Genomic DNA, 14,614 nt, shown 5'->3' on the forward strand with positions numbered 1-14,614 from the left:
TCATGGTGGAGGGATTCCACATCAGGAAAATCTTTCCGAGGAAGATTTAACCTGCCGACAGCCAGGGGCGCCTGGGTGGCTCAGTGGATTAAGCCGCTGCCTTAGGCTCAGGTTGTGATCCCAGAGTCCTGGGATCGAGTCCCACACTGGGCTCTCTGCTTCGGCAGGGAACCTACTTCTCCCTCTCTCTCTCTGCCTGCCTCTCTGCCTACTATGCCTACTAGTGCTGTCTGTCAAATTAAAAAACAAAACAACAACAAAAAAACGTTAAACTGGGGACAGTCAGTCCCCGTTTGGTCTGCCTGCCTGATGGGGTCCTAGGGTTCCCTAGCAACCAAGTCTCCCAGATAGCTCTTCCTGGAGGGTCCCCCAACCATCCCGGGTGGACCCACCCTGGCAAGGCAGTCCAGATTCCTCCAGCCCCGCCCTCAGGGGAAATATGCACGTTTGTGAAAATTAGCACTTGGAATTAGCCTGCTGCTGCGACCTGGGCTCTCCCTACAGCTGCCCTGTTTCCAGTCTCTAGCTCCCTCGATCTGGGCCACCCACCTATGCACGCTCTGTGGTCTGTCAGCTGGACATTGACGGCTGAAGCCCTCTAGACCTGTCTCCAAAACCTGCAAAGCCTCCAGGAGGAGAAGTGCCCACCTCGTAAATGTTTCCCAGGCTGCAGCTTTAATCTGGCAAGTCTCTTTGGCCTGAATGCCCGATTGGTTCCAGGCTTCAGCATCCCTTCAAGATCCCCAAGCATCTGTTAGTAGATGGTACCCTGTGCATCCCTCTCTACCCAGGCCTAGAAAGGCAGCTCAGAGTCCTCCGGTTCCATCTTCAGGGGAAATATGCACCTTCGTGTAGGTTAAGGCTTGGAATTCGGCAGATGCCAGGTGCTCCCAACAGCCCCCTCCTATGAACGAGCTTTGCCCTACCTTGTCAGCCTCCTAAGGCTGTAACATGCTCAAATCACATCCCACAGGTTGCCAGGGGCACCCAGGCCATGGAGCTTGGCAGAACCCCAAGCCCCAGAATGAACAGCCTCTGGGTGTAGAAAGCCCACAGTCTGATATTTCTAAAGCTCCCTTTTAAACTGGGTGGGGTCAGTCCACATTTGGAGGGCTCCCTGATGTCAGCTTCTCCAGTAACCAAGGCTCCCCAGTGTCTCTTATTGGAGGGTACCCAGGCCATCCCGCACAGGCCCACCCTGGCAAGGAAGTCCAGCTTTCTCTATCCTCTCGCCCAAAGGAAGAATATGCACATTTGTGTAAACTAAGTTTAGAATGAAGTAAATACTTTGGAACGCCAACAGACCACTCCTGTGGCTCTCCAGAAACCTGCCTGTTCTAGCTCCCTGGCTCCCCAAATCTGTGCTGTTTGCACATGTCAACCTGCTGAGGGCATCCTGGGTCCTCCGGGCTGGCAGAGCTTGGGTTGGTCCCCAAACCTGTATAGTCTCCAAAGTGGAGGGAGCCCACCTCCCAGGAATCTTTGTGAGACAGCAGCTTTGAACTGTCAACAGTTAGGACCCATTTGGACTAGCTGCTTGAGGGGGTCGCAGGCTTACTAGTAATCAAGGCTGACAGGCATCTCTTACTAGAGGATGCCACAGCAGCACACCAGGCGCCATCGTGGCAAGGCAGTGCCAGACTCCTCCAGCTGTACTTTCATGTGCAACATTCTAGCACATTTGTGTAGGTTAGGTTTGGAATTAGGCTGATCCTTGCATTCCCAGCAGCTCAATCATATGACCTGGCCTCTCCAGATACTTGTCTTATTTTTGGTCCTTGGCTACCCTGACCTGCAAAGCTTGCACATGCATGGTTGGCTTACCAAGGACATCAGCTTACCAAGGACAGCTGGTACCCTCCAGGCCCATGGAGCTTGTTGGTCCAAACCACCTGCATAGCCTCCAGGGCAGACAAAACCCGCCCCTGAAATTCTTTGAGGCAATAGCTTTCAGCTGGCTTTCAAAGGTCAGTCCTCATTTGGACCAGCTGTTAGCCAGGGATCCTGGCTACGCCCACCAAGGCTCTCAGGTGCCTCTCATCAGAGAAGTTCCTGCCCAGTGAACCTGACCCCATCCTGGCAAGGCAGTCAACTTCCCTCCAGCTCTGTCTTCAGGGGGAATATACTCATTTGTTTGCAAGACTTGGAATTAGGCAGATTCCAGGTACCCCAAATAGCCTGCTGCTGTTCCCCAGCTTCTCCTGACAGTTGCCTGTTCCAAATCCTGGCTATCCAAACCTGGCTGGCTTACACATGTAGAGTCTGTATTTCATCAGCTGGCCTTTGGCTGAAGGGGGCACTCCAGGCCTCTGGTGTTCCAGGGGGGACCCAACCACCTGCATTGCCTTAGGGTGGAGGGAGCCCAAACTAGGAAACTCTGAGGCAGACTTCAACTGCTGACAATCAGTCTCCCTATAGACTGGCTGCCTATTGGGGTCCTGGGGTTCCCAGCAATCAAGGCTCCCAGGTATCTCTTCTTGGGGGGTCTCCCAATCATCCTGTACTGACCCACCCTGGCAAGGCAGTCCAGATTCCTCTAGCCCTACCTTCAGAGGAAATATGCACATTGGTGAAAATTAGCACTTGGAATTAGAAGCAAGTACCTCCAGGAGCCTGCCCTTGTGACCCGGCCTCTCCCTACAGCGGCCCTCTCTTATGCCCCTCGCTCCCCTGACCCAGCTGTCTGTACATGCACAGTCTGCACTTTGCCCTCGCCCTTCCGGTCTGTTGGGCTCAAGCTGTTCTCCGAAACCTTCATAGGCTTCAGGGTGGAGAGTGCCCACTCCTCATAAATCTTCTAAGGCTACAGCTTTAACTGGCAACAGACAGTCCCTGTTTGGAATGGATTGCCTGATGCGATCCTAGCCTTCTCCAGTAATCAAGGCTCCCACGTGGCTCTTATTGGGGGGTTACCCCAACCATCCTGTGCCGACCCACCTTGGCAGGTCAGTCCAGATTCCTCCAGTTCTGCTCTCGGGTGGAATATGAGCATTTGTGTAGGTGAATGCTTTGAATTAGGCGGATGGCAGCTACTCCCAGGGCTTCGCCCTGTGAACGGGCCTTGTGGGACAGTGGCCTGTCCCAGGACCCCAGCTAACCCCAACTGCACTGACCACGTGTGTACAGTCTGCACACTGTTAGCATTTCTGGACTGCAGGGGCACTCCAGGTCCATGGGGCTCTGGTAGGACACCAACCACTTACATGGTCTCGGGGTGCAGAGAGCCCACCAACTGAAAGCACTTCTCAGTCTCATTTGAAATTGAAGGTGCTCAGTCCACATTCGGGTGGACTGCCAGATGATGTCCTGGGTACTTTAGAAAACAAGTCTCCAAGGCGTCTGGCATTAGAGGGTACCCTGACCATCTTGTGGGGCAGATTCCACCAGTTCTGCCCTCAGTTGAGCAGGCAGATTTGTGTATGTTAGGGCTTGGATTTAGGCAAAGCATTGTACTCCAATAGCCTGAATCTGTGATTTGGCTTCCTTGTACATGTGTCCCTGGCTACCTTTAACTGCACGGCCCATGAATGTGCAGTATGCACCCATCAGCCTGCCCAGCCTCCAGTGCCCTCCAGGCCTAGGATTTCACACCAGTCCCCAACCACCTGCTTAGTATTTTGGGTGTCCATTGCTCACCCAAAAGTCCTCCTGAGGAAGAAGCTTTAAACTGTCTGTAGCCAGCTCACATGGCCTGGCTGCATGATGGGGACTGCGGCCTCTGTGGCAACCAAGACTCCCAGGTGTCTCTTATTGAAGGATATCTTGGGAGGTCAGAGCAGCCAGGAACCTGGAATAAGTCTATGTCAAGTGAGGCCCAGACACAGGTGGGGACTATTGGAGGTAATGATCTGCTTAACTCTAAGCCTCTGAGACACAAATGCACATAATCACTGGAAGGCAGAGCTGAGGGAATCTGGACTGCTTTGCAAAGTCTATATTGGTTTGGCTGACCAAGGTATCCTCCAAAAAGAGACATCTAGGAGCCTGATTGCAGCGGAAGCCTAGAACCCCACCTGGCCAGTAGTCCACAGGGTGCCTGGCAGTCTCCCACTTCAGCGGACATCTTTTTTTTTTTTTTTTTTTTTTTTTTTAATTTATTTCACAGAGAGAGATCACAAGTAGGCAGAGAGGCAGGCAGAGAGAGAGATAGAGGAGGAAGCGGGCTCTCTGCCAAGCAGAGAGTCCGATATGGGACTCGATCCCAGGACCCTGAGATCATGACCTGAGCCGAAGGCAGAGGCTTTAAACCACTGACCCACCCAGGTGCCCCTTCAGCGGACATCTTAAAGCACCTTTGGGGGAGTGGAGGGTGGGCCCCCTCCACTTTCTACAATGCAGGTGGTTAGGGCTAGGCTCTAGCTCCACAGGCCTGGAGGGCCCTTCTGCTCAAGGGAAGCTGACAGTGCACGTGCTGTGTGTGTACCAGATTCACAGATCCTGGCGGCCAGGATCCTGGAAACAGGTAAGTGTTGGGAGAGGCTGGGTCACAGGAGTGGGTTCTTGGGGGTACAAAACATTATCCTAATTGTAATGCCTACCTACCATTGTGTAATATTCTCTTTGTCCAAGGCAGAACTGGAAGTTTTTCAACTTCTTTGCCAGGAAGGGGCCAGGCAGGCAGGACAGGGTATCCTCCAATAGGAAACATCTGGGAGTACTAGTCTCTAGTGGGATAAGGAAGCAAGTCTGTATAAACACTGTTAGTTGTTTTCAGTTGCCAACTCAGAGCAATATTCAGGAGGTGGGCTCCTACCATGCCAGAGGGTATGCAGGTGGTTGGGGGCCTGGCCAGAGTTCCATGGGCTTCAGTGCCAGGTCACCCAAGGCCTGCTTATGAGTGCAAAAAAGTGGCAGCTAAAGAAGTGTGCGTGCACACGGGGGGAGGGGGCGGCCATAGGCCAGGGTAGCCAAGGACCTAAACAGGGCAAACATCTGGAGAGGCCAGCTCACTGGAGCAGGCTCTGGGGGTTCCAAGACATAATCCATAATATCTACACAAATGTGCATATTCCCACTAATGGCAGAGCCCCAATAACCTGGGTTGTCTTAGCAGAGATGGAATGTGTGGTCTGGCCAAGATCTCCTCTAAGGACACCTGGAAGCCTTGATTCCTGCAGAAATGCAGGACTCCAGCAGACAGTAAATCCACATGGAGTCCTAGCCGCCCACTTCAGCGGCTGTCTCAGAGTGGTTTTCAGGGGGACATCTCCATCCATTCTCAGGATATGCCAGTGGTTAAGGATGGGCCCTAGTTCCACTGGCCTGGAGGGTTCTGGCTGCCCAGGGTTGTTGATGGGATAGGTACTGCTCCTGTGCGTGTCATGTAAGTCAGGTGGCCAGGAGCTTGGGACAGGGTAAGGCCAGGTCACAGCAGCAGTCTTTTTCTGGTACCCGGCATCTGCCTAATTCCCAGCCTTAGTTTACACAAATGTGCACATTCCTCCTGAGGGCAGAGCTGGAGGAAAGTGCACTAACTTGCCAGGGTGGGGCAGCCAGCAGGGCTGGGGACTCTCCAACACAGGCACCTGGGAGAATTGACAATTGAATAAGCCCAGGACCACACCAGGCAGCCAGTCCAAACGGGCACTTTTTGTCACTGGTTTGAAGTTTCCACCTCAGAAACGTTTTGAAGGGGTGGGCACCTTCCACCAGGGAGGCTATGCAGGTTTTAGAGAGCACAGGCCTGGAGGATGCCAAGAACCAAAGGCCAGCTGACAGAGTACAGTCTGCACATGGTGGGCAGTGAAGGTGAGGGTAGCTTGGGGCCTGAAAAAGGTCTCTGGAGGAGTAGGGTTTTGGGGGTACAGGCATCTGCTTAATTCCAAGTGCTAACCTACACAAATACACATATAGACACCTCAGAGATATTGTGGATTCGGTTCTAGACCACCTGCAATAAAGCAAATATTGCAGTGAAGTGAATCAAATGAATTTTTGGTATCTCAGTGCATTTAAAAGTTATGTTTACACGACAGTCTGTTAAGTATGTTAAAGTAATTAAAAAATACTTTATTGAGGTGCCCAGGTGGCTCAGTCAGTTAAGCATCTGCCTTTGGCTCAGGTCATGATCCCTGAATCCTGGGATCAAGCCCTGTATCAGCCTCCCTGTTTAGTGGGGAGCCTGCTTCTCCCTCTCCATCTGTTGTTCCCTGCTTGTGTTCTCTCTCTCTCTCTCAAATAAATAAATAAATAAAATATTTTTTAAAATACTTTATTGCTAAAAAATGCTAACCATCATCTGAGCTCTTGGCAATTAGTAACTTGATCTCAGATCCCCATGTCAAATATAATAACAATGAAAAAGTTGGAAATATTGCAAGAATTACCAAAATATGACACGGAGACATGAAAAGAGCAAAACTTTTGGAAAAATGGCACCAATGGACTCGTTCAAGGCAGGGTTGCCACAAAGCTTCCAATTTGTAAGAAGTCTAATATCTGTGAACATAAGAAAGTAAAGCACAAAATGAGATATGCCTGTTTTCATTTTAAGAAAATATCTAAAGGAATTCCTTTAAATACAGAGTCAACTCCTTGGACCAATAGACTACAGAGGACACAATAGTGAGGCTGTGTCATAAAAAGCAATGCAGCACTGGCCTTATGCCTAGAACACTTGAGGCTGCAGCCCTGCTCTGCCACAGAAAAGTCTAATTACTCAGAGGACACTAGCTGTAAGGTAGCCAACCCACACAAAGTAGCCAAGGGTAGTTGCTCCCATTGGCGTCCTAATCTTTGAGCTAGACCAAGGGGCTTCAAAGAAAATAATCAATCCGTCTGTTCTTGGTCTGAATTTCTGACCCACAAAAACTATGAACATAGTAAAATAGTTGTTTCAAGATGGCACATTTAGTTAAGTTCGTTATGTAGCAAAAGTAACTACACCAGAATGGGAGTGTCAAAGACATATCAGCATGGATGGATAGATTCATTATCCAAAAACATTCCAATCATCTGCAGAATGGAAGGTCACAATACTTTGGAATGAAGTTTTTCCAAATAATCTAAAGAAATTTTTTTACATATGTGTCATCCCACTTGAGAGCTTCAGAGCGATGAAAGTTGTCCTTCGTTAATGCTTTCTGATCAGACTACTTAAGTAGTTAATTGTGAAAGTAGTTAATTGTGAGAGTTCTAAGACAGAAGAATAAAGTTAGTAAACCTTGTTGCTTGAGCCCACATTTCAAATTGTATCCCATGAGTGCAGATAGTAGTAAAAGGCATCCCAAGTTTTCCAATAACTGACTAGCATAACTTCTCAGATGATGATATTATTTCATGTCAATATGTTTTACAGTTCTAGCAGTAAAAATGTCAACACCATTGCTGACATTTTAAAGACTAATATAATCATTTTTATTTGTATTTTAAGTCACAAAAATAAAATTAACCCTCAAGAATCAATGTTCCTGCTTTGTTTTTAAATAGTGCATATGATAAGGATAATAATAAAGTCCTATCAATATATAAAAAGTTTTTTGGAATAAGCAAGCTTTGTATTTCTACCGTCCTGGGATCCAGGTTCCTAACTTTATGATAAGGTATAAGATACAAAACTTAAAGAATCACTACTCTGGGAAGGTAGAATTTGGGCGGGGTGGGGGGAAGGAATAATATAGAATAACAGTCTTCTGTGAATGATAAACTTCAGAATAGACATATAATATTACACAGACATTATGGAAATAATTTATTCTAATATAAATGTTTGGGTTGAATATCATAGATGATACTATTTTTTCTGTTTTTACTCTGCATTGAAATCAACAATTCTTTTTATTTTTCTCCTCAAATTTACTGAGCTATAACTGACATATACTATTATGTAAGTTTAAAGTGCACAAAATTTGGTATATCATATATATTATGAAACATTTACCACAGTAAGGGTAGGCAACACATCCCTCCCTTCAAAATGAGATAACACTTTATACCTGTTAGAATGGCTATCACCAAAAAGACAAGAGATAACAAGTGTTGGTAAGGTTGTGAAGGAAAAGAAAAACTTATGAACTATTGGGGGGAATATAAATTGGTACAGCCACTGTGGAAAATAGTACAAAGCTTCCTCACAAAACTTAAAAATAGTATTACCATATGATCCAACAATCCCACTTCCGGATATATATCCAAAGGAATTAAAATCCAGATCCCATAGAGATATTTGCACTCCCATGTTCACTGCAGCATTATTCACAATAGCCAAGATATGGAAACAATGTAGACATCCACCAATGGATGAATAGATAAAGAATATATGGTATGTACATATAATGGAACACTATTCATCCATGAGAAAAGGAAATTCTGCCATTTGAGAAAACTTGGATGAACTTTGAGGGCATTATGCTAAGTGAAGTAAGACAGAGCAAGACAAATACTGTATGATCTCACTTATACGTGGAATCTAGAAAAGCCAAACTGAGAGAAACAGTAGAAAAGTGATTACCAGTGGTTGGCAGGAGGGGGTGGGGAATGGGGAGATATTGGTCAAAGGGTACAAACTTCCAGTTATAACAGCAATAAGTTCTGGGTGAATGGTAAATATAGTATCGTATTTGTCTTTCTCTATTACACTTAATTTATTCAACTTTCTAATTATTTTTAAATTACAGAATACAGAGCAGTGTATTTTCTTTCAATATAGGGAACTAAAACATAAACCAACCTTCAGGACTATCCTCAAATATTTTAGCAATATACAAAATAGGTTTCCAACCAATTCCTATAAATTACTGTTGACCAAACAATACGACAAACACCAAAGAAATAAATTGGTACTAGGAGAGTATACTTCATTCAGTTGGCATTAGCATATTTTAGTGAATTCTATTATTCATTCAAAATTAGATATTCTTACTAGACATGTTCACTTAGAGACTAGAGAACTGGGAAAAGCAGCAGCAGTTCTGCCTCATTAAAGGTCTATAATGTTAGGCAAGTGACTCTGCTTCAGGTTTCCCAAGTGTAGAACAAGGATAGCAGCATCCACTGGCAGAACTGGAAACAGGTGCCACCACACTGAGAAGACTATAGGGTGGTTATGTAGTCTGGAAGCACTGATATATTTTTTTCATTATTTATGAAATTAATAGTTAATCCCTGTGACTACTTATTCTGGGGCAGCTAAGGCTACAGGTTTATTCTAAGAATGACATAAATCATCTAAAGAAATGGATTGTGGAGGCATGTGCAGGGAATGGTTGGAAATGATGTGTTTCTTGTTTCATAGAACCTACAGTTATGTTGTTTTGAATTAGGTAGAGCACCTCTCTCTATATATTTTTTTCTCCTGTTTCTGATTCCAAACAGCTCACTATACACCCCCTCCTCTCCCCTACCTCTTCTCTTCACCACACACACACACTCCTACTTTCACTGCACTGCTATGGAAGAAAGGAGAAGGCAGCTTTTACCAGAGGAAATTTTATATCTACCTATATACAAACTTACCCGCCTCCTAAAAGCCTCCCTTAAAACAAGAAAATAAACTTTTAAAAATTCTTCTATTTTCTTTTACAGGTATTTTTAAAAGAGGCATGAAAGGAGAGGAAAGGAAAGCCTGGCTCAACTATCAAGAAACCAAAGGCAGACTGCAAAAGCGGGTGGGGGACAAGAGAACTCAGGAAGGGAAGCAGAATCACAGAAAAGGGGGAAAGAAAAGTGAGGGAGGAAGGCAAGAAAAGTAGCAACAGATGCCCAGGTCTGGCAGGGGTTCTAAAGACACAGTCTTAGTCAAACTGGCAAGAGTATTGGCATTGTGAAAGCAGTGGCCTGAATTCCATCCCTCTTGAGCAAGTCACAGAAATCTGTCTGCTTCACTATCTGTAAACAAAATCTTCACCCTTTTAAACTTTAAAGTCTTTTTATTTCTAATACACCTTGATTTTCATCTTGGCTTTTAACAGCTTACGAAACAAACACTCCTGGGAGCTTTTTAACCGTTTTTTATACCCAGCCTTTCTTGATGCCACTCCTGGATAATTCAAATGGAAACTAAATTTAAGCTAAATTAAAATTAATCTCACCAAGCCAAACCAGGTACTGCTTATCCCTGCCTCCATATACAAAGTTACGATTTTATGGATGTCAACTTTCTTCCAATTTACACACTAGGAGAACACCTAAAAAATAACAGGCAAAAGCTTCCAAATAAATCCAAATAACGACGCATTTTGTGGTTTACGTCTAACAGAACTCCCGGCTTGGAAGGGGCTGGAACTAATGCGAGGGGCCCTTTCTCCCTTATTAGGAAAGGGGAACAGTTTAAACACTTAATATGAAGTCTTAGGAAATTACAGTAGTTTCCTTTACGAAACAACCTCAGGCCAGGGGGAGGAACAGACGACCTGACCACCCATCCCGCCCTGCTCTCCGCCTTAGATCCAGACCAAGAGGATTCTGCTGCTGACGTCACAAGAGACCGGCGCCGCGGAGGGCGAGGGGAGGAGACCGTCTACGTCACCGCCGCTCCGAGACGGAAGTCAGGCGAGCGGAGAGGGCCCACAAGTTAGATCCGGCAGCTGGCGGAGGGAGCCGCTCAACCGCTTCCACGCGAAGTAAGAGCGCGCTGCGCGTGCGCGGATTGGCTCTGGGCTCAGTGCTCTGGCTTGTGTGAGGTTCTGGCTTGTGTGAGGTCCTGCCTGTCTGCCCCCGCACCCTGGCAGACGCTGAGCTTCCTAGAAATGACGGAGTGCTCGGGCGCGCTTTTCCCTCTTGACCCTTGAGAAATCATTTCTCCCCTGGCGCCTGCGCAGCCCAGTCTGGACTTGTCTGAGTTCAGCGACAGCTGAGTGCGTTTGTCCCTGGGCGGACCATAAGGCTTGGGGCCTAGGGGTGTGGGGTGGTGGCGATTCATTCAGGTCAGTTGTCTCACAGGGTGTGGACACTAAGCTTTCGGCGAGTTTGTAGCAAGGGGCAGCTCACTTAAGTCACTTCCTCCACGGTAGAGCCCTTGAGGAACCCTGCTTCCTCTAGATTAGGGAAGGCCCTTTGGCCGCTGGCGTTGGGAGTTCTCGCCAGAGTCCTAATGTACACTTGATCTTAGCTAAAAGGCCGAGAAGCGATCAGAGTCCTAACGTAAAAATTGTAAATAACATTTACCTGTTAAAATTCATTTATCCCAAGTACGCAGAACGTTACGAGGTTCCGTATTAAGAGCGAGTAAAGGGCAAATTGATATCGTGGCCTTACGTTTATAAACAATTACTGAAACGTCTGAGGGGGTAGAATTGAGCTTTTCCAGCTTATAGCCTGTCCACCTATTTCTTCTCCCTGAACTTCCCCATCAGGGAAAAGCCACGTTGGGATTGCAGTGTCTATAGATCCAAAACTGAGCTCAAAAGGAATCACATGCATAAAACAGCCCGTCTCCAGACCAGCTTCTAAGTTTGAAGCCGAGGTAGTCCTGAAAATGAGTGAATGTATGACATAGATATATGAATAAATGAACGTATGAGACTATTCCCCCTTATGTTTCTGCTCTGAAAATTAAGTATACACTAGAGATTCTTAAATGCAAAGACAATTAGCAATCCAGCCTATATCTACTGATCCGTGCTTCCCACCTTGAGGAGTTACTGGGTAACTTTTTGAGATTTCCAGTGATACATATGCAAACATTCCGTATTTCATAAAGCAATTACGTGAATTACGTGTCGACTGTTAAGTGGTCCCAGGATGTAGGATTTAAATACCTCTGAATTGTTTCTTGACTTGTGAATAGAAAAATCTTGTTCCGAGGTAGTTTAAAGGTGTGGCTGATGAGCAACACTGTGTGTGTGTTTATGCGTGTGTGTGTCCCTACCACTATGAGGAAATCTTTCCCTGAGATAAAACTAGACTAGGTCTCCAAAGAGTTTAATGTCACAAAGTGCGAAATTTAAACCAATCTAAATAACATTTCTTCTAAAGCACCCTATGGTGGGCCTGGAGAAAGCTTGTTCTTTTAGTTACACAGAAAGGTGTCATGAACTTTTTTTCACTGCGGAAACAAATGTTACATATGTCCCAGAGAACCAGCTTTCCAATACAATCTTCAGATGCTGTCATGGAGAGAATACTGTACTGGGCATTATTAGAAAAACCAGAGTTCTAATCTTACGACACTCGATCTTGGTCATTTCCTATCTCTGAACTTTCCTTTCCTCACTTTTAATGTGGTCTTTGTCCTTCTCCCAAATTCTCCTGTGGTATTTTGCTCTTGTTTGACTCTGGTCTCACTACTTTGTGGTCTTAGTACCTAGCATGACAGAATTTAGTGGGTACTCACTAGAAATTTGTTGAAATAATCCTTTCCAACTCTATAAGGATTCAGCTGGGCCATTTTTCTTCTTTGAAACAATGTACCTAAGATGTTATTGAGATACTATTTATTGCCAAAGAATCATCCCACAGGTTACTTATTATTACAAAGGTGTAAAGGTCTTTACAATGGATAAACCCAGTGGATACCACCTTTAACCAAATCATCAAAATTAACCAAAAATTGAGCAGTAATTTGACATTGTATAGCCCTTGCTATGAAGCTTTGAGGGTACATCATCTATGGAACATTCCTGGAAAAAATGTTCAACCTAAATCTAATCAAAATCAGAAAAATCCAAATTGGGGAATATCCAGCAAAACCACTGACCTGGAATCATGAAAAATATTATAGAAGACAAAAAACCCTAGGTAATTATTCTATATTAAAGAGGCATGATAATTGTATATAGGGAAATTGATGTGAAGCTCATTTATTTTTGTTATAATGTCCCAAATGGCCAAAGTGTTCCTCAGATTCCCAGTTACTTCTTGTTCCTGTTGAGAAAACTAATTAAATAAGTAGGGTGCTTCAGAAAAGTTGATTCTTAATATTCCTACAAGTTTCTTCAGTGAAAGTCTGCTTATGCTGAATGCTCACTGGAAACAGAATACACCAGTCAATGGAATCAGCTACTTCATTGCTCCAAGTTATAATTTGTAAATTATAGTAAAATTATAACTCTCAATCCTTAAAAGGAAAACAGTATTTTTTAATATGTAATTTTCAAGGACTTGCTAGGTCCTTTCCAGTTTTAATTGCCTCGCCCCAACCAGAGGTAAAGAAACAGAATAAAAATGAAACCACTAGAAAAACCTGAGGAAGGAAGTGTTCTTAATATTTCTGATTTATAGCTCTTCATTTTCTTGACGTAATCACTGCTGTTAAAAAAACAAATTCAACTGAGTACATTTTAAAGATCTAATTGGTTTTATTGAACAATTTATGAATTGGGCAGTACTCCATCTAACAAACAGAAAAGAGCTCCAAAGAACTACAGAAAAGGAAAGGCTTTAAAGCCAGAGAAGGAGTGGGACAAGGAAGTCGTTAATTGGGGAGTGAGGGAGAAGGATTATGTTAGGCAAGATCACCTTCCTTTGGGGGACAAAAAGGGACCTACTAGACAAATCACCTCACTACTGCCTACCAAGAAATTCTAGATTGATAGGTTAAGATTACATTCCTGGAGCAGGGTGAAACTGCAATTAAGTTAGAAGTTTTGATTTGGTAATGTGGGCTTAGCACTAGTGACTCCCTTTTAACATTGCTTTAGAGCCTCCAGAGCTCCTGAGAGCCTCCTAAAATGAAGACCTGTTCCTCAGCCTGTCTAGACCCTGCCCACTCCTGCAGCATATTAGTCCCTAGTGTATGCACACACAAATATTCTAGCACACCATAACATTCTTTATGTAGGTCTTTCAGTTAAGAGGATTTAAGATTAGGGGCACCCGGGTGGCTCAGTGGGTTAAAGCCTCTGCCTTCAGCTCAGGTCATGATCCCAGGGTCCTGGGATTGAGCCCTGCATTGGGCTCTCTGCTCAGCGGGGAGCCTGCTCCCCGCCACCCCCCTCCAGCCTGCCTCTCTGCCTACTTGTGATCTCTGTCAAATAAATAAATAAAATCTTTTTAAAAATTTTAAAAAGAGGATTTAAGATTAAATGAATAAAAAGGAAGTTATTTGTTCATGTAACTGAAAATCCCAGGGGTAGAAGATAAGGTATGGCTACATGCAAATGTTAAATGAAGTCTTTGGATTGGGTTTTTACCTCTGGTCCCTGTTCTTTTTCTCTGCTGGCTCCATTCTCAAACTGGTTCTCCTGTCCAATAGTGAGATGACACTCTGTAGGTCTGGGCTTTTATCTCCTCTCTTGACACATACTTCTTTCTCCTGCTCTAGCCAGGGTTACAGCAAAAGTCCTGGACTTAATTGATGTCCTGAACCAATCACTGGGAGGAAGTAAAGAGGGATAAGAAATGCTGATTAGCTTGTGAGCTAGGAGGAGGTCATCCCTACCCAAACCACCTACACTGGAGAAGTTATGGATCCCCAAGGGAAAGATGTCCACTATCTTTCTCAACTCGCCTAGCAATTTCATACCTCCCTGCCATGGCTCCTGTTTTCCCTCTGTTTAAAATACTCTTCCACACTTACCTTTCTGACAAATGCCTATGTAGCCTTTAAAATCCAGATCATGTATCACCTCCTTTTTGCCACCTTCTTTGTTGCTTGTCCATAAAACTACCCCATCCTCGGAACCACTTCTATACCATGTACCTATATGCTGATTATCAGACTGAACTGGAATTTTTT

The sequence above is a fragment of the Enhydra lutris genome, unplaced genomic scaffold (genome assembly GCF_002288905.1).
Source record: "Enhydra lutris kenyoni isolate GAN:26980312 unplaced genomic scaffold, ASM228890v2 scaffoldscaffold2, whole genome shotgun sequence".
Lineage (NCBI taxonomy): Eukaryota > Metazoa > Chordata > Mammalia > Carnivora > Mustelidae > Enhydra > Enhydra lutris.